Source organism: Odontomachus brunneus, unplaced genomic scaffold (genome assembly GCF_010583005.1).
Source record: "Odontomachus brunneus isolate Ranch 3 - 2012 unplaced genomic scaffold, Obru_v1 Obru_scaffold_095, whole genome shotgun sequence".
Taxonomy (NCBI): domain Eukaryota; kingdom Metazoa; phylum Arthropoda; class Insecta; order Hymenoptera; family Formicidae; genus Odontomachus; species Odontomachus brunneus.
Genome location: NW_022639545.1, coordinates 529835 through 551174, shown reverse-complemented (window position 1 = coordinate 551174; position 21340 = coordinate 529835). Strand labels below are relative to the sequence as shown.

General features: G+C 41.3%; 1 protein-coding gene across 1 annotated transcript in view; it reads right to left on the bottom strand.

The window, feature by feature from the left end:
• The window catches only part of LOC116848412, a 751173-nt gene that overhangs the window by 248325 nt on the left and 481508 nt on the right, over positions 1 to 21340 (bottom strand). The gene's annotated exons all lie outside the window — the stretch shown is intronic.

The window sequence follows — 21340 nt, the reverse complement described above, 5'->3', positions numbered from 1 at the left end:
AGAGAGAGAGAGAGAGAGAGAGAGAGAGAGAGAGAGAGAGAGAGAAGGAGAGAGGTTGAGAGGGTTATGAGGGTTGGCCAACCTCTCGCAGGAAACTGGAGAGTTCATCGAGTTATCGAGAGGGTTACTATTAATTAGCGTTGAATTAGCGTGCCTGCGGCCGCCGAGTCTGCAGGGAGCCGGCTGAATCGACGGCTCTGTAATTCCTAGGCATCAAAAAGGAAAGGAAAGGGTGCGAAACATTGAATCTCGATTAAGTGCGGATCGATTATTAAGCGTGATAACTGATGCAGAAAACGATACCATGAGGTACCGGATGAGGTACCGTGTTCTGAATTAAGACGAACTCTCCAGTCGTGTTCGAGAAATATTGGCGCGATACCGACGCGAGTATCGGAAAACGCTGTTCTCTGAAGTCACAGTCGACGTACTCTTCACCGAAATGTGCTTGTACTTGTAACTGGCGATTAAGTAACCAACAAAATTACCAGCCGAATCAGTTAACAGCAGTGACTGTTTCCATTATTGATGCAGTTTGCAACAGACAGACAACGTCATTGCGTGTAAATTGCACGGAAGCCGTTAATTCCATCGCCATAAACGCAGAAAATTGGGTTTGGCGCAGGATACAACGGATTAATATACGACAAATTTTGTGGCGAAATCTCATTTCCATGGCGAAAGGCAGCGAGATGTAAGACGTAGCAGTAAAATGAGAGTGTTTCCACTGAAAATCAGTGAATATTCACTTGGTTCTCGGGTAAAAATACTCCTTCTGCTGATTTGATCAGAAACACTTCTACTGATAGGGAAGTGATCACTATAAATTATGATGAAGAAAATCATTTTTTTTCAATTAAACCCTACTAATATAATGTTAATTAATATAATGATAATTAATGCCTGTTACTGCTTTTGTGTCGGTACAATCAGAAAAATAGCTGAGCCCAAAAATGATTACGTGGGAAGAAGAGATTTCACTGCCGTGGCTAATCATGGTGTTTGAGAATATATTCGTTGTCGGAACTACAAATTTGCAACTGAAACTTTCGCTACCGTTGCTACTGCCTCGACTTCGCAGCTAAATATATGCTCGCTGGCAGCCATATCTTTAGGAATCCACGCGTAACAACGCACACAGCCAGCGCACACAGATACTTGCTGCAGCAGCTTTTTTTCCGTGATATAATTTCGTTTGGATCAACCATTTCTTCCCCCCTCATTGTAACGTCGTGTAAGCAAAACTTTTTCTCCCTCTCCCTGCTCCTCTCCGCGCAACCAGGCAATCGGGCGATCAATATCAGTAACAACAACCGCATTAACCGCGTTGCAAATTCACGCGGGGCGCGCTCGCGTGCGCGGGCACCGGTGCATGAATTATGTCGACGTGCAAGGGGATAAACGTCAAAACAAGCTGAAATGACGCGCCGTCCCGGAGGGACTTCCGGTATCGACTCGCATTCGCGCGCACCATGTTAACCCGGCTAAGGAGGGCAGACGCGCGACGCTAACACGCTGACACGCGCCCCCGTGCCAGTGTGTGTACGTGCGCTTTTCCGTCGCGCCTATCGCGGCTGATTAATGACGCTGATTAATTAATCGAGGTAGTCGCCGTGCGCGCGCGGTAATAATTATCCATTTGATCGCGGGGATGCGCGTTCGCGTATTTATTAGGCGCCCCCTCGACTGTTTACGGACACCTCGACGCGAAGAGCGCGTCGCTGAGCGCGCGCGTGCGCTCCATTTTACTAATTGGCGCGACACGCCGAAATATACCCTCGGCAACGGTAACGAACTATTCGGCACTCGCACGCACTCCCGCGTCCGCGGCGGCGGGACGAGAAAAGCGCGGATTTATGGGCGCCAGCCGTACGCCTGCGAAATTCGCGGTCGCGGACGCGCGCGCTCGCCATTCCAAGTTCCGGGCACGTTTCGCGCGTAGGACGATACCTGTTATCGCTCATGGCTCTTTAATAAGCCGATATTGCGCGAGCCGCCGCGGCTCGTGTTACTTTCATTTGTTCCGGCGCGAGTTTACGTTATTTCGTGCGGAAAGCGACTAAATGGCGTGCAGTCGGAATAACTTATAACGACGGGCCCGCGCGCTGTTTCGCGGCGCCTGTGCGCGTCGACGTGTTGTTTGCACGCGCATGTCATGTGTGCACGCATTGTTGCGGCGCTGTTCCGGACAAGTGTGAATTCTGCGGGAAAAATGCACGGGACAATTCCAAGCGCCGCCGACAGAGAAGCCGAGCGTTCACGCGACATCGGTTTTGAATAATAATAATAATAATAATAATATAATAATAATAATAATATTTGGTTGTGCGGTAAGTAATTTCAGATTTTTTTTGATAAAATTAAACATGGAGAGAATTTTATAGCAAAAATTGCTTTGTGACAGAGTAGATCGACATTCTGAAGTACTTGACTCTCCTCTCACATTTAGCAACAGCTAAATGTTAGCAACTCTAAATGTTAGCACATATGTGCTACTTACATTTTAGGGTCAGAAATGTATTATTAAAACATTCGCTAAGTGCTTTAAATATGCTACGTATTTTAAGCAAATATCTCTTAGCAAGATCGATCACACTGACAGCTTATTTCTGGATTACTGGATCAGCTTATTTCTGGATTAAAAACATGGTAAAATTGAAAAGAATTAATATGAAAAATATAAAATTCTTTTCTGTGTACTTTTATATTACCATAATTTTATGAAATAATATGTGAACCATTTTAATTTACGATCTTCTGCTATCTGTTGCACTGTTTCATAAAATCATAACGACATAGAAATATAATTGTAATTTTAATTTTACCTGAAAAATCTTTGATTACTTATTAGTATATTAATTAATAATAACCAGATATTAATTATAATATGTTGTATACGGAGAAAAATATCATTTTATTGTTAAAAACATCAACTATGCAGTTTACGTTTCTTCTTTTAATCAGATATTAATAATGATTATTTTTCATAAACAATATCTTCTTAGTAATAGTCTTAAAATATACTCATCGCAAATTTGAGGAAAGCTCATTATCATGCACTCAAAAGAGAAAATTTTATCCTCTTTAAGAGAACGGCTCTATAATGATATACAATCACAAATAATGTAAATGTTTAGGAATTGAGGCAACCCAAAACAAACTAATTTTGGAATTATTAGATTAGCTTGTTTTGGCTCTTGTTTGCCTTGAATTTCTAACTATTTAAGTAATTTTATTCTCTTCCCAAGAATACACACACATATATTATAAAATTTTATCGAAAGAAAAGCTGATTTGACTCTATACAGTAAGCAAACTTTTTTTGCTTTTATTTAATATTCTTTATTGAAATGTTAAACTTACTATAAGATTCTCAATGCATTTTTAATTAATTTGATGCTTATGATAAATCTATTATACTTATAAGGCAGATACAAATTATGAATTCGTGCGATAACTTTTACGAATATATAATTTTATGAAATATTTGAAACACAAATAACATTTACTTGAATGCAGTATGTATTTTTCCGTGTGTACTTGCTTGCAGACTGCCCGAAGCGAAACGCTCGCAGAAGCTCCGAAATCGCGCGCGTGAAATTGTTATAGACCTTAAATTATACCCTGCAACGATAACAAAAAATATCGAAAAAATGACTCTCAACGTGTTTCAAGTACCTCTTTTGGATTCAAATTTCACGCGAGTGAATGAAAAACACATTATATGCGCTATAGTAAAAATAACAAAAGCGACTAGATTAAACGAAAAGCGGATTTAACTCGTTCGCGCGTGTTCCTGCTTTTGTTTCTCGTTTGCCTTTCTTCTTTACAAAAGGTTCCTGCAATTTAAATTTCGATGCCCGATTCCTTAATTGATCGAGATACAGTGAATTATCGCGGAATTTCGCACGACATAATACCGCGACAGGTGCAAATTTACGTCGACACATACATACACATATATATATATTTACATTGCGCGCTTATGAAATCATCGCACAGTAGACTTGCTCTGCTGATTGCGAAGTAAATTACTTTTTGATTGACCGTCTCTCACCGCGAATTCGTCAAATACTATTCAGCTTTCGGATATTGCCGCGCAGCCAATCTGCCGGATGTCAATAATAGATGTCGCCGACCAACCATTAAGCGTGATTGCATAATCGTGCACGTGATTGTTGGTCAATATAAAAAGCGTTTGTTTTAAGGACGTACTCGGCAGCGTTTTCAAATTCTCATTTTATTGTTCAAAATAGCCAACGAAAAAGTACATACTGCATTCAAGCAGATATCATTTATGGTAAGTGTTTCCTAATTTACATATCCGCAAATCTATCACATGTTTATTACAAACATCAAATTTATTTAAAATATATTCTAAATCCTTCAGCAAAATTAACATTTCATTTAATAATATTGAATTAGTAGAAAAATTCGCGGTTTGCTTATTGCATACAGTTGAAACACTTTCTTCTCTCAGAAAGTTTTATAACATATTTTTGGAAAAAAAGAAAACAAAATAACAATAAATATTGAAATAATTAGAAATTCCGACAAGAGCCGGAATAAGATTTTGAAGCTATAAAATCAGCTTGCTAAGGCTCGTACTTGCATGAATTTCTAATCATTCTAATTATATACAATTGTGTATCATTAGAGCTGTTTTCTTAATTTAAAGAGAGTAAATTCTTTTTTTTAAATGCACGATAATAAGCTTCTTCGGAACTTGCGATGAGCATACTTTTGAAGACTATTATAAAAAAAAATATTCTTGTTTAAAGGCAACCATTACACGAAAGGAGGGAAATAAACTGAGTAAACGCTTTTTTAGCGGTAGAATAATATTTTTCTGTGTGTATTCGCTTTCACGCGATTTAAGTCGTCGCGCTTTGTCCAAGGGGCGATTACTAAGCGAAACCGTCCGAAATCCAATAACCATACGACACATTTTATCGTGTATCCCGGGGAGATTACATACGAATAGAAAAATTGTAACTCCCTGCGAAGCGCTTGCACGTCTCCCCCGCCCCTTTCCCCCTCTCTCTCTCTCTCTCTCTCTGTATCTCTCTTTCGTGTGCAATACGATCTACAAATATGCACTCGCCATTTTTGGGTCGCGACCTTTTGCATTTCTGAACGAGACGAGATCGATTTCGTATTCCGAATGTTTGTTCATTCGCACCTAATTATTTCCGCACAAGCACCTCGATAGGTCGTCCCCGCTATCATGTAAATTAGAAAGAAGCCGTCGGGACAGCGGCCGGTGCAGCCGCGAACAGTAAGAAAATTCTGAAGACAAGAGAGGAATCCTCTTCCTTTCTCTTTCTCTCTCTTTCTCACAGTCAAAAAATTCGCCGTCTTACGAATGGCGCGTTTGCGCAGCGACGTGAATGAGATAGCGAAAATTTTTTCAGCACAAAGACCGCGGGCGAGATTTTATCCCCCTTTTCATCGCGGCCGTAATAAATCGTGCAAGGAAATTCAGAGTTCGCAGATTCGAATGAAGAACGATTACGAGGGGGAACTCTGGTCACACTTCGTGCGAGAGCACCATGAATTTATTCAGCGCGGAAATATGCAATCGCGTTTATACATCGCGAGGAATGTTTCTGGCTTGTGTTAATAGTCCTTATTTAAGATTTGTCTCACGTGAGGTTCTCAAAATCTGAATTTAGAGTTAGATCTGAGTTCTTCAGTGAAGACAAGTGGTACGCAAAATTTATATCTAACTTTAAATTTAACTGAGTATTTCGCTTGAAGCAAATGTCAGCAACGTCTGTTAAAGGAATGCTGGAATCGACAACGAACTCCAAAAATGTCGATAACGTAGAAATTAACGTCAATAATACAATTACGCTATTTTTTCGTATTTCTTGCATAGACCTTACTTATGTGTGTTGCTTTGTTTTACCATATTTAGTAGAGAATCCAATCAGGCAAATATAGAAATCTGCAAACTTCTACAATATTTTCAAGCTTCTACATTTAGTTGTGTAAAGGCACAACAATGTTCTTTGATGTTTTTCCGAGCGAATTCACTTTTAGCATATATAAGCTACAGATCTTTTGTATCAGGCGAATATTTGCTTTAACTGACAGCGTTTTAGAGGCCAATTTACCCTCGAAATATCAACCCAAATAGGAATTTACTACTGGCATCAAAGTGGCTTAGTATCGATTTATGGTAAACGTTACTGGCATAGTACCAGATATCAGTACGGGTTTAGTATTGGTGTGATACTGATGATAGAAAAGGGCCAGTATCAGAAAACAGTACTGTCACCGAAAATCAGTACTGTACCAGTGTAAAAAAAAGTATTTATTCCTAGCACTGGGGAAGTACTTATTCCCAGTACTGGGCCAGTATCGATCCTTAATAATTTTTATCATTTGTACAATTGTTAATAATATCACAACTATATAGTATGGAAAGAAAGATCAGACCATGGCCGGGAGGGGGGCTGCTCTTGTACCTATACAGGTCTATTTTTAATAGTCATATGAGGAAAACATCTTCGGGGCGATGGTTGGAATCGAGTCTTCAGTTTAAAAACTTAAATGGTCTTTTAAGAATCGCAAGTAAACAATTAATTATTTGTGAATATTATTTATTTACACCATTATGTCAATATCAAGCATCAACCAATTAAAAATTAATTTTCTCCGATTAAAATAATTGATAAATCAATCGTAAAGATTAATCAATCGTCATATATAAAATCACAAATAATTTCATTGACCGATTTATTCTTCATTCTCACATGTATTTTCATTGTGTAAAAACATTTATAATTCTGTGCAGCTAGTGCAACGTAAACTCTGTAGGAAGAAGTCAGTATTCCGTCGGTAAAGGTCTTGACTGCAGCATCCCCTTAATACAAGTCCCTCTGTGTCTCGTCGGGAACTCGTCGATCTTGCGACGATCATTTGATAGGTCGCGATTTTCGTTCGAGTGCACGCACAAGCTGGCTCCGCCGTTAATTACGCGAATCACGGCGAATTATTTCGAGTCGCGATTAACCGAGCGAGGGCGGAGATCGCTCCACGGTGATTATCCACGATGGTGCGAGATACATTAAGGGGGAATCTTGGATGAGCCGGAAGGATAATACCGGAGAAACCTGCGGCTCGTGTCTCGACGATAAAGGAAAGGGCGCCGAGGATAAACACACGGGTTGTCTCAGTCAATATTGAAGTTTCGTGTCCTGTTCGCGGCTAGGCCGCTTCTATATCTCCGAAGTCCTCCCACGCGACACCGCGCTCCCACTACTATCTCTAACCGATCCACCGGCCGCGAATGGTCGGCGAAATTATCGATCTTTGAGATTACATTGGTTCAACGAGGTTGTAATGCTTGCGAAATAAGCAGAAAGCGATTCGAAATTTGTCACCTCCGCTAAAACGCGTCGAGGAGCTCGCTAATTTCATTTGTAATTCCACAAGTGCAGGAGAAAAGAAAAATCATAAAAAAGGAAAAAAATTGTCGCAATCAGTGGTTTGCCTGATCTCTCCTGGATATCTCATATTTGACTATGGGTTTATATAAACTTTTATCTTTACATTAATCAGAGGAATATTCCCTAGAAGTTTGTCCGAGTATTTCGTAAGCACCCTGCGTAGGCATGTTACGATGATAAGGAGATTTAGCTGCCACACGCAGATTCTTGCTGTCGCAGCTAATCCTTTTTTCCCGTGCGTGTTCAACACGACGGTGCAGTGTGTTGGATATTAATCGATTAAAATTTTTCTCTGAAATAATCGGCTAATTAGTCAGATTAGTCAATATTAATCAGTCGTCATATATGTAGCTATGAATAATTTAATCGACTGATGGAATTAATTATGGAGCAGCATATAATCAATCACGTTTGATTAATAATCAATTACATCAATTAATGAAATTATTTTTAATTTTATATACTACTATTTTATATACATAGAAGGAGGATATATACTATTTTATATACATAGAAGGAGGAGGGCATACTAGGTGGCGGCGGGACGCCATGCGTTCGAGATCTGCGTATCTTTTCGTTCCAGAGGGAGAAAAATATCGAGAGCGCGGTTCTGCTAGGCCGGGACTCAAACCCGGATCTTTCGCTTGTCGGGCGACTACTCTAAACCACTAAGCTACCTGACGCTCACGACACTCTCCTCTCCCCAGATAACGCTCAGAGATGCCGTTCGGAAGCGACATCTCTGGCGCGATCCCGAGCGCACGGCGACTACAGAGAGAAACAATGTTACTGTACCAAATGGTACAGCTGTCAGTCTCTCAAAGTCAAAGATTGCTATCCTTTAAGATCTGCTGTATGCCTGTCTCCACCGTTGCCCCTCCTCATCCGGTAGTATAATGATTGATTAATCTTGATGATTGTTTTACCGATTATTTTAGTCGAAAAAAAGTAATTTTTAATTGGTTAATGCTTAATAATGTGTAAATAAATTAAAAGGTCATTTAAGTTTTTGCATTTCTGAGAGGTATCTTAGTTTTATTTTTCATTTTACTTCGCAAAACTTCACGGAAAATTTTAAACTATTAACCGTTTGAGTATGCTTGTTAATGTATACTCGAGTGTTATTCATTTTTTAAATGTGTCTTATAGCTCTCTCTCTCTCTCTCTCTCTCTCTTTCTTTCTCTCTCTCTCTTTCTCTCTCTCTCTCAGGAATATATTAATTAAATCATTTTTCTAACTGACACGGCGAAAATATTATAACAAAAGTTATAAGAAAATTTTTCTAATTCTGCGTTATACAGAATTTTTATGGCTAAAATTATTATACGTTTGTTAAGAAATGTTACTTGAATACTTTTTATATCGTATACATCAAAATATCGTCAAATTTTCTATTTCTACAATAAATTACACTACAATTTGCAAGTATAGTCCAGCTTTATGAAAACCATTACAAAAAGAGATGTAATTTTAATATAACTTTCACTACAATATTTCCCGTGTATATACACATATATATATACACGTAACTCACATGTTTTTTGTAATTAATCTGCATGGGTTTACAAATATTGTGTTCTTTTATATCAAAGGGGACTTATTTCCGCGAACACAAATGATAACAAAAGTCCACTTTGAGTCCCTTGAGAGACATTTTACGAAGACTCGATTTTCGGAAGTTCGATTTTTTTCCCCAACCACTTGGCGCGGCAATTCGAAATTGTGCAGCGAGGTGTATATGCATTCAAAGTTGAAAATGCGCGACTTAATCACCGCGCGGAAAAAAACAACACACCGTCGGTGGATCGATGTCTTATCCGCGCGAAACGATCTGCCGTCTACTATGACGTCCTACTAACGCTCTCTATCGCGGCCGTAAGACCAGTTAGCAGGGTAACTTGGCCAGGAAGAGTGAGAGAGAGAGAGAGAAAGAGAGAGAGAGAGAGAGAAGGAGAGACAGGAACGAAGTATTGACCCTCCTCGAGACACTCCATTCCGCGCTAAGTGTAGCCCCCGACTCTCCACCGTTTAATCTTTACGAGGCCGTAAAAGCGTTTACTGTTGCAAGACGAACGTTGCGCTACCCTTCTTGCAAACATTTTTACCATACTTTCAATCATCCCGCTGACGATATAAGGGGTGTAAGGTGGACTTTTAGACGACAGCGCTAGAGACACCGAACCCAACCCGGGAAGAAAATATTGCCTTTTTTACAGGCTCGCGGCAGCGTTTACTGCGCGACACGGATGTTTCGCGTTCCAACACACCCCCGTGTTTTCACCACGCGCCGTCGAGGATTCTTCTGCTTTGTATAGTTCCAATGGAGCGTACTCTAAATTATTTCACACGTTTTTAACAACCGTACGTCGCAACGAGCGAAACGCGCTTCTGTCCACACATTGCGCATTTTTAGCAATTTTAGAAACTAAAACGGCTTGTTAGATGAAAAGCGTTATATATTTGCAGTTTCTCAGGCATTCCAGCAACGTCGTCGGTATTAATTTCCTCTCGTTGCGATCTCGCGCGCTTTTAATGACATTTCGCGATATAAAACGAGAAATCCACCGACGGTTGCCTCCGCTCGTTCGTTCATTAATCCTTTTCCAGGAGAGCATCACGTGTCGGAAATGCAATCGTGCGGGGGATTCTCTCGTCAAAAGGGACATTAAAATTATATTCATCGTGATTGGATCGTGATGTCGTGTGCGATTGAAAAAAAGAAATAATAATAAAAGGAGGAAAAAAGCGCGAATCGATGTGCAGCTCTCGGCAGATGAATCCTGTTATTTGCGCGTTTGTTATGCGACTCGACCAATATACGTAATTTATTAGACTGCAGTAATTCTCATTCGTTCAACGTATGGAATAGATTTGCTTATTTCGGGGGCGTATTCGTTCCAAGAATTTGTCCGGCCGATTATCAGAATGCGTTTTAACCCATTAAGGCCCAAGAGAAAACCGTTAAGGATAGGCTTTCAAAAACCATCCCAATTAGGGCAAAACGTCGAAATTTGTTAAAAAATGAAAAAAAAATTTGTGTTGGATTTCAAAATTCAAGGTGGCGAACCAATATGTCGGCCCAAAAATTTGAAATTTGGACCTATTTGAGTGAAAATCCGTATAGGGAGGTTTTGGGTTCGCTGAGTATGAATATGCACTTATTTTTTCAAAATTTATAATGGTGGATCCAATATGGTTGCCCAAAAATGAGAAAATTTGACATAGTTTTGTTATTTGGCGAAAAATCTAATCAAATTATAACCTTTCGAAGATGTTTGTTTTGGGGCAAAACATTATACTGTAGCAGACTGTAGAAGAAAAATGATTTTTAACTTTAAAAATCAATATGGCGGCTAAAAATGTTTAATTTTGATTAACAAAACAAAAAAACCATTTTTCTTCTATAATCTGCTAAAGTACCAGGTGTAGAAGTATGAAACCGGAATTTTTTTATACAAATAAGACGTCTGTTGTTCGAAAGTGATAAATAATACTTTATTCAAAATAATTTCCACTGTTTTGAACACATTTTTCCCACCTCTCTGGCAGTTTATGAATGCCGTGCCAAAAAAACTTTTCATCTTTTGAAGCGAACCAGTTATCTAGCCATTTTTCCACATTTTCATACGAATCGAAGCGTTGGTTAGCGAGAGCGTGTCCTAGCGATGCGAACAGGTGATAATCGGACGGAGCCAAGTCTGGAGAATAAGCCGCATGCGGTAGTAATTCCCAACTGAACGACTCGATCGTTTCCTTGACCCGTTTTGCTGTATGTGATGGGGCATTATCATGGAGCAAAATGACATTGTGTTGCCTTTTTGCATATTCTGGTCGTTTTTTAGTCAATGTTCGATTTAAATCGATCATTTGTTGTTGGTAGCGATTAGTATTGACGGTTTGACCAGGTTTCAGCAGTTCATAGTTCATAGTTCATAGTTCATAGTTCTTCGTTCCTCACGTCAAAATCACCACTTTTGAATTTTTTAAACCACTCGAAACACTGAGATTTACCAAGAGCATATTCACCGTAAGCTTCGACAAGCATTCGATGTGATTCTGCAGCAGTTTTCTTTAAATGATAACAGAAAATCAATGCTGTCCGCAAATCATAGTTAGTAGGCTCGAAACGTGACATGTTTAAGGTTATACAAAAATATACTAGAGAATGAAAGTTGGGGTTATGTTTGTTGACAATATTCGTCAGCTGTTAGGAGAATATAATAGCGCGGCAGTAGCGGTCTTACGGTCACTAAACTGAACGCTGGCACCATTTATAGGGGAATTCCGGTTTCATACTTCTACACCTGGTATGATGTTTTACCCCAAAACAAACACCTTCGAAAGGTAGCTTATAATTTGGATTTTTCGCCAAATAAAACTATGTCAAATTTTCGCATTTTTGGGTCATATTGGATCCGTCATTACAAATTTTGAAAAAATAAGTGGATATTTATACTCAGCGAACTCAAAACTCCCCCTATACGGATTTTCAAATAGGTCAAAATTTCAAATTTCAAATTTTCGACATATTGGTCCGCCATCTTGAATTTTGGAATCAAACACAATTTTTTTTTTTACTTTTTAACAAATTTCGGCGTTTTGCCCTAATTTAGATGGTTTTTGAAAGCCTATCCTTAGCAGTTTTCTCTCGGGCCTTAATCGGGTTAAGGTAAAAATATCTAATCCTGCACCTCCTTACTACTATTACTTTGGTATATATATATATCCTCACGGATATTTAAACTTTAAACATAGATCATGTATACGGGATGTTGCAGAACAATCTGCGAAGCTCTCGTGGAAATATAATACGGATTGAGATGAACATAAAAGTGCTATACCGTTTTGTGATATTCGCAATAATTATCGAGATATGGTAGGTTAAACACACCTCTAAAATATTTTGTACATTTTTCTTTTATTTTAACAATAAATAATTATAAAATTAATATGACAGAATAATGAAGAAATAAGGTTAAGAAGAAGGTTGCGTGACGTTCATTTTTTGGTTATTTATTGATCGTTAGAACAAAAGAGTATTGGGAATATTTTAGAGGTGTGCTTCATCAATTGCAGTACCATTTTGTTGATGTATCTTTTTATATCGATGTATTTCGCAGGAATTTTCAGCATGCCTTTTCTCGCTTCTGACGTCATTGAAAAGAGATGGACGATGCGAGTATCCAGGAACCTTAACGTGTCAAAAGTAAATATACTTTCCAGACGAGAATGTCCCGTGTAGCCCAGAAAAAAGTGACGTCACGCGAACTCGACGACACGCTCGCGGCGAATCTTCCTCCTCGAGGAAGCGAGTATTCCGGAAGTTTTCGCCGAAGTGACGGCGCGCTCACGACGGACCGAAGCTCCATAAACTTCGATTACCCCGCACATGCGGATTTTGCAAGCGAAGGTCAAGTGTCAGACGTACTCCCGCCCTATCTGGGAACGAGCAAAGTTTGCGCGGAGTAGTCCCGCCATTGAATACGGATGTACAGGATGCTCTAATCTTGAGAATTTCCTCACCAATAATCCGGGGAATTTCGCGAATTCTCATTTAGCCGAATTCGCGTTTCCCTGTGTGTAACTCCTCGCTTGGGTCACTTGGTGTAATCTTGTTAAAGCGTTGCGCGCTAAGTAACATCGGCTGCCGCAGATGCGCGCGCGCGTCTCCCCGGCGGATTTACGACTCAAACTCAAGCTCCTCGTGTAATGGAGTTGCAATAAAAGATCTATTTACCTTGTCAGCCAAATGGCGGCATCGGCTCGCACGGATTTCGATATGCCGGATTTGTTCGGCGAGAGGTAGACGCATGGCGAGGGAGAGAGAGGGGGAGATTTATCTCTCCTTGTTTACGAGTCGCGCGAGAGAACGTTCTCTCCTCCCTGTATATTGAATTACGCGAGGGACCGCGAATCGATACGCGGGTGAGTCGGTTCGCGCGCGCGACGGCCGATCCGCGCGTTTCAATTTTCTCGCGAATAATTGCCACGTCATAAAGTCGCAGCCCGGCGTGCCCGGCGAGACGGACGGCGCGGAATGGGGTCTTAAATTTATCGTTACGTCGCCCTCTCGCGCGCGTTTTCTGCAATAACATCACGAGTTAATTAAACGTGCGCGCACTTCATCGGGGCGATTGGGGTGACGACTGCGGCGATCATTATTATCGTTCAAGCCGTGTCCTTTCCGGCTAGTATCGCTCCTGGCCGCTGGCGTTAGTTGAATTCGCCCGTCAGGAGCACGTATACAATGCGGCCGTTACGACATGGGTCGCGTGAAATGTGGACGGGGTCTAACAAATCGCGGCTAACGAATAACCGAATGCGCGACGCACATTCTCTCGACGTGCCGTACGAGCCGACGTGGACATCGAGAAGAAGCGGAACGCCGTCCCGGGTAGCCGTGGAAAGTCAGAGGGTAATATCGAACGAACGAAGGGGGCGGGTCGATATTCCTGATGGAATACTGACGGCTGGGATATATTTGGGCATCGAAAAACATCCTCTTAGAATAGAGGCGCACTGGCGCAGTTGGCGGAGCGATTAAACGGAATTTCGATGAACGACGACGCGACTAGAATCATCCTCCTGCAGGTCTTCTCTTCTCTCTCTCTTCTTCCTTCCCTCCCACCCTTCCTCCTCCTAGTCTCAATCCATCTTTCTCCGCTCTTCTCTCTCTGCACGTGTCTGCCTCCGTCTCTCTTTGCCCTTACTAACCGTACCCGTGCATATGGCGTCTGCTCGTCTGGCGCGGATGCTCTCCTCCTCGTCCTCCAGTATGGCATACCGGAAGACTCGACGAGCCACATCACCGTGGACCAGAGAAATGGATAGAACGGCATACATCACGTGTAAGTCATCGTTGTATGCACGTTCTGCGCTGGTATGTGCCTGACCTGTGACGTATAGATCACGTCGTTCGAGGCCGAAATCGCCTCGAGTGCCATATATTCGTTCAGATTCACACGATTTATCAGCAGTCATCAGCTCAAAAGGAGTGAAACAAAGGACGATAGGTACATTTTTTCCCAAAATGTATAATATTGTAAGTTATATGCATGGATTTATATTCGTCTGAAGGAACGTATATCCGTGGGAAGGTGGTCAAAATTCTCGTTCTAAAAGTGTCCAAATAAATCAGTACATTGTTTAGTGACGATTTTATTGCAATTATTTAATTACTTATTAGACATAGTTCAAGATTTTATAATTTTTTCCTCACTAAAAATTAAGAAAATATTTGAGAAATGCTAAATTTTCTTGTAAGAACTTCAGTAAAATCTCTAGAGTAGCGTGAAAGTCTGTCATTAGCCATTTTAGCACCCTTAAAACTGTATAAAGTATGCGGATGCACATCTAACGAGACTTTTAAGATTTTCTGAAGAATATTAATTATATTTTTTAATTTTTATATCATATCGATTTCGCCATGTTAAACATTCCTCAAGTGTTTTTTAGTCTTCAGTAAAAAAAATACGTTACAAAACTACGCCATGAAACGAGCAATTAAATAGTCGGAACACTGACCGAATTACCATTGAGAGTGACTTATTTCGATCCTTTTGAGGCGAATTTTGGCCACTTCCCCGCGTATTTACAGAGAGGTGAGAATATACTGTGTAGTCAGTGTGACTCAAAAATCGTAAGATTACTAATGTAATTTACGTCATACCTTTCGTCCATCGCCTTTTCTCTACCTATCAATCGATTGCGAGAGGCATACAGCTGTCCACTTTTTTAGTGTCGCATAGTGTTTCCCATCGAGGGCTAATCGTGATTCAAACGAACGTACAACTGGCCAATGAAATCGATCATCCGCGGCAAGAAACTTCAGCGCGCAACCACGATAATTTAGTCGTGTGCCATTGCCATTTCCGCGGCTCGATCCTTGAGCTCTCGAGAGAAACGCGTCCGAAGGGAATCCTGCGTATGCGTAGCCGCGTACGCGAGTGCCCAGGGAGAGAACGAAGTGGAGAATTCAGGGCCTGGCCAGGTATAATTCTGCAGGTTGTCCCGGCCTGACATAACTAACATCGCTCCCGACGACTGTACGTAGCACGGCTATGGACGCTTGCGTCGGGAAAGCCATTAGCGTCCAAAGCAGCCCACCAACCGCATTCCCTGCTCCCTTTCGAGCTCCCTAAGCCTGTCTCTCACTACCTCTGCCTCAGCAAGCGAGGCCGCTCGGCCGTTCAGCACCTTTGCATAACGAATGCCGAATAGCGCACTGCCGCTGTACTCTCCCGACTCTTATTAATAAAGTGCGCGAGTGTCTGAAAGACGTTCGAGAGATTTCTCGTGAAGTTTAATCTGGAAAAAGGGTCGATCACCTCGATTGGACTTACTGGGGATACCGAGAGAGAATCAACTCGCCGTGTGAATCAGTTAAAGTGTTGCTGACTGAATCTAAAAAGAGTATTTCGCCGATAATCGGAGAGTAATCAGTGATTTTCAGCGGAAACACTCTCAATTTACTGATCCGTCTTCTGTCTCATTGATTTTCACCAACAGCGGTAAAATTTCGTTGCAAAATCTTCAGCATAGTCGGCTTATTAAAGGTTGCAACTTTTTTCGTCGATCACTGAAAAACTCATTTAGTTGACATTTATTTAATCAAAATTTGGTTAAAATAAGGTGGAACAAATGTTTTGACCGTGAGAACCAATATTTGGTACTTTGAACTAAAGATTAAATTTTTTGAAACGAAAATGAAACAGGTTTAGTTTCAGAGAATCAAATCTTTGGTAGAAAGAACGAAATTTTGGTCCTCACAACCGAAACATTTGTTCGACCCTATTTTAATCAAATTCTGGTTAACTCAACTAAATGAATTTTTCAGTGATGAGCTTTGCAACGCATTCCGTATCCGGTAGAAAAATGTATATAGTATATATATACACAGAGAAATATCATAAATATCATTCCACTGTTAAGGAAAGCGATTACTCAGTTTATTTTCCCTCTATTAAATAAAAGTTATCTTCAACAAAGAGTATTCTCTTCGTAATAGTCTAAAAATATACTCATTACAAATTTTAAGAAAGCTTATTATCATGCTTTCTGACTTTGATCTTTCTTTACAAGAAAATATTATAAAACTTTATCAAACATCTATGAAAAGTTGCTTCAACTCTGTGTAGTAAGCAAATAGCAAACCCGAATTTTTCTTTTAATTATAATATTCCTGAACGAAATGCTAAACCTGCCAGAATGCATCTTAAACAAATTTGATAAAATGATGATAGATTTGCGGATCACATAAACTCATCAAGTACTTGAAGGGAGGGACAATTTTCTTGAATGCAGTATACATTTGTCTATGTCTAACTCTCGAGGATTACTAAGGGAAAGCGAACTCTCCTATTGGATACGAGATGCGTCGTGGAGCTTGTCGAGGAAAAGTGTCGCCGTCTTTAGTCGCAGTCGACTGTACACAAATTTATTCTACGCTGCACCAAATCCAGCTCTCCGCGTTCGTGGCAATGGGATTCATTCAAGAAGGCTTTTCTGTGTGTGTATACAATACATCAATGACGGTCGCCGCTATATTGACTGATCCTTTCAGAGGGATTTTGCTGGTCACAGTGCTGCACTTAAAACTGGTGGGTCACCGGTCGTAAGTGCAACATTTTAACGAAGATGCTGATTATACTTTACGGAGAATGTGATTTTGTATCGTATCGATTAGACTGGGGACTGCTGTGTTTGCGGACGGGTTTTGTTCGCACACAAGCTTGTAAATAAAAATAACATTCCGGAATAACAAGCTGCAAAGCCGGGCGCGCTCGTTAGAATTCGCCGCACACATAACGATTTCAGATCGCGGGATGGGGAGAAAGAGAAGGGGGAGGACGAGCGGACGTAGGTGGTTGGGTGGGTGTTTACTTCGGGGGGATTTCCGTCTTTTGCACGAGGACTCCGCCGCGGAAGCGGAAACACGAGCTCCCGCCGTTGGCTCATTCAATTTAGATTGAATTCAATCCTCGTGGTATCGCGTGTCGCATCGATTGTTAAGCGACCCTCGCCATTAATTCGAAGTCCGGCGCGCCAACGTAACGACCTTACTACAGCTTATCTGGGAATTAAATCGACCCCAAGTTCGTAGTTGCCGAAGATACGGCCGCGATATCGACACCCCGCGAGCGGAAAGATTACAATTTCGAACACCGAGTTTCCCGTCCGCAGGGAGAGGAAACACGACGCTCTGGCTAGCTGGCTGGCTGGCTGGTTTCGGTTTGGTCTGTCCGCTCGACCCCGCTTCCGGATAGGAAGTAGTACAGGTTACAGAGGTCAAAACGCTACTTCTCCACCCACAACCCAATGGACGTCATTGCACGCTCGGCATATTGTTGCCTAGCGCGACCGGCCAACCCTCTCCTCCCTCTTCTTCTCTCTCTCTTTCTCTCTGTCTCGCTTTCGCCCTCGCTCCTCTCTCTCTTTCTCTCCCTCTCTCTTTTACCGAGTCTTTTGCATTTTGCAGCGTCCGCACACTCGCAGAGTTCCTATGCGATTTTGTTATTTTGTTTGCACCGCGTCAACAGGAACAATGAGCTCTGTGAAGCCGTCCGGAAAATTTTCTGTGAACTATTCGAAACGTTATACGAAAACTCCTTTCCCGGCGGCAGAAAGCGGGAGGGCGAGGAACACACCCCATACGATGCTGATCCGCCGTTCGCCCGATGATCGAATGTGGGCCGATTACGAGCTGCTTGGTGCAGCAGTTGTCGGAGTCGCGTCAGCGACCGGTCCACGTCTGCTCAGCGTGCCTGGATCTGCTGAGTGGCCGTGGCGACTCAATCGAATTGATTCTCAGTTTATTTAGTTAAGTGACGGGGGTGTGGTCGCGGCGGGCACGCGTGTGGATTCATGTGTATGATTCGGATCAGCAGTTTCGTCGAGATTGGATATCGCGTTCGCGCAGACAAAGGGGCGAGTCTCATTATCCGGCGATGTTGGCCGCTTTTTCTGGGACCGACAGGTGTTGCGTTTCTTTATCTTTGAGCGGTTAGTGAGCAACACGTTACATGGAAACCGACACGATCTTGGTAAATATGAAAATGATCTCTACTCTCTATGGATCGTTAATAAAAACGTTTCTGACTGAATCTCGGTGAGAGGAGTATTGCCTCATTTTCAGTGAAAATATTCTCACTGCACTGTACCGTCTTACTTCTCACTGATTTCCACCAATGTAAGATTTCGCTGCAAAATCTCTAGTGCACCAACTCGTTATGCGCTCAACGAAATCTAACTCTCTGCGCTCTGCGTAGTGAAGGAGTCAATGGTTCCCGTGCAATTTGCGTGCACTCGAAAAAATATAATGAGCGCGACCATATAGGTGGCAACTATGCGAGTTTCGTATGTAGAATGCGTGTATATACTTTACTAAACAATTTTCTAGCAATTGTGACTAAAGTTTTAGATATAACTACAAAATAGTTTATTGAGCTATTTTTTAAAACTATTTTATATACATTAATTCTACATACGCGTTAATTCTACATAATACAGAAAATATTAACTCTACATACAAAACTACAGTTGTCACTTGTATATAGTCATCATCATGTCTTTTTTTCTGAGTGTACGACGGCACCGTCTGTGTTTGCAAACCGCATAAATAATAGAAACAGTCGCTACTATTAACTCTTCAGCAAGATTTCAACGCGATTACAGTGTTATACTTCTAACTGAACCATCGGTAAGTATAGCATTTCAGTGAAGAGGATACGCGCTGTGATTGTACTTCAGAGAGTATAGTTTATATTCATGACCGTAGAAACGCGGTAATTTATGCAGAGTGCGTATTTACGCGAAAATTGAAGCTAGAATTATATCCATTTCAATTCCTGCTCATGGTCTAATTTGGAGGATTTTGTTTAAAAGGTGCCTCTCTCTCTCGCTCTTTCCTTTTCTCTTCCAGTTTCTCTCTATCTCTCAAATGAATTTCGCGCGATATTTAATGTAGCAACGCGTATACATAGTCGATCAAGCAGATACAAAATCAAAGTAATGACAACAAAGGGGTGTATCGGCCGGCTATTAAAACGGAGTGAAAAGTGTTGTCCACCTTCCCATACGCGCGGATGTGCTGTCAAATTAAATCAGCGATTTTTAATATCCCGCGCCTCAAAATCCGAAACAATTTATGCCCTAAAGCGCGGGGTAGTTACACGGAAGACCGGGACTATGTATGGTTATAGGGATATGTTGCTCGTGTACTTTTTTTTTAGTATTTGCTTTCAGAGGAATAGTAGGTGCAAAATCGCTGAATGCTTTTTTTAAGAAAATAAATACCTTCGCCTGAGTTTTATTAAAATCAAAATAATATTACAGTTAAGAAATACAAAAAAAAACTGATTTGGTAATAGCAAAGTAATGTTCGAGTCTCTCAAAATTTTCTATTAATATTATCTATCGTGACTGAATAAAATTAAGCGACATGTTATTAGCAAGGAAGAAATTTTTTGTAAGTGTGTGCTATACTGTTTCTGATAATAAATGCAATTTCCATTTATAAAATGATTAGACGGACGAGGTAAAATTGGTCCATATTTAAGGAGGACTATGAAGAACTTTCCGGAACTACTAATCAGGATACAAATTTTATACGTCTTATACGCCTTCTTTATCCTTTATACTGTATTGAGAAATTATTCCATAAGAAATTAAATAGATATTTCCGATCAAAATATCGATGAATTTTTGTATCTAATCAGGAAATATCCGATAAAAAATATGGGGGTTCATAATTTTTCGATCCGTTTATCTGATAAAATACCATTATGATCAGAAGTATTCGATTAAATTTAATCGAATATCCCAATCGGATATAAAATCGGTATCTTGATAGGAAATATCCATTCCTCAATTTTTTAACAGATAATTTCTCTCAGTGTGGGTAATTAAATCCAGTGCTAGGGTGAGATTGCCACGTTGTTGCATGTCCGTATTTTGGTTATTACAAAACAAAATACACGGTTAACACTGTCGTGGCGGGCATTAACACATAGAAGAAGGCTGCCTCTATCATGTTTATTTAGTCAGTCATAACAATTGGTTGCCCGAAAAGTTGTAACTTCGAAATTCTAAAATACAAGGCATTTGGCCTCAGTTTCCCCTACACGCCAAATTAAATAGATATACTCGGCTGCCGCGAATTTTTCTAATTCCGACATGCTGCCACACGAGACAATACACAGGCGCGTCCATATACCACGCGTGCGAAGTGTAATGCCGTTGTTTGAGTGCGCGTCGAACGGCGAGATGGGAAGCGGCGGATATACGTGGGTATAATTCCGCAGTTCCGAGCGGTCGTTCCGCGCCTACGTTACCGTAACGCCATTGCGGACTGCATCGCGAAACGACCGAGATATCCCGCGAGTTCCGGAACACTCGGGACCTGGAAACGAAAAGCGCGCGCACTTTTCCAGACGCCGATCGGAGATACACTTTTTTCGCGGAGCGGCCAACTGCGAGGGTCGATAAGCGATGCAAAATCAGGAGTAATATCGTATCGTGTACGTGACGAAGTTTAGGTCTAACTTTCACAGACGGCCAGCGAATGTCGACAGATGGCGACGGGCTGTGCGCGCCTACGTTGTTCCTCTCGTAATGTATTCCGTTCTTCGGCCTGTGCTGGGCCGCATGTTGTTATAAAACACGCGGGGCGACGGCTGCGTTTATCGTGAATTTTAGTTACGGCGCCGTCAAGTTTTCGCACAACCCGCCTGCCCTCCACGGCTTTCTTTTCGCAGGGCGCGTACGAGGGTGAGGGGAACCGTGCGAGAAACTGCGCTCGAGTTTGCGCGCGCGCGTATGCATGTATGATATTATATATTCCAACATTCGCGCGTGGTTTCCTCCCAAGTGCGCTGCAAACCCG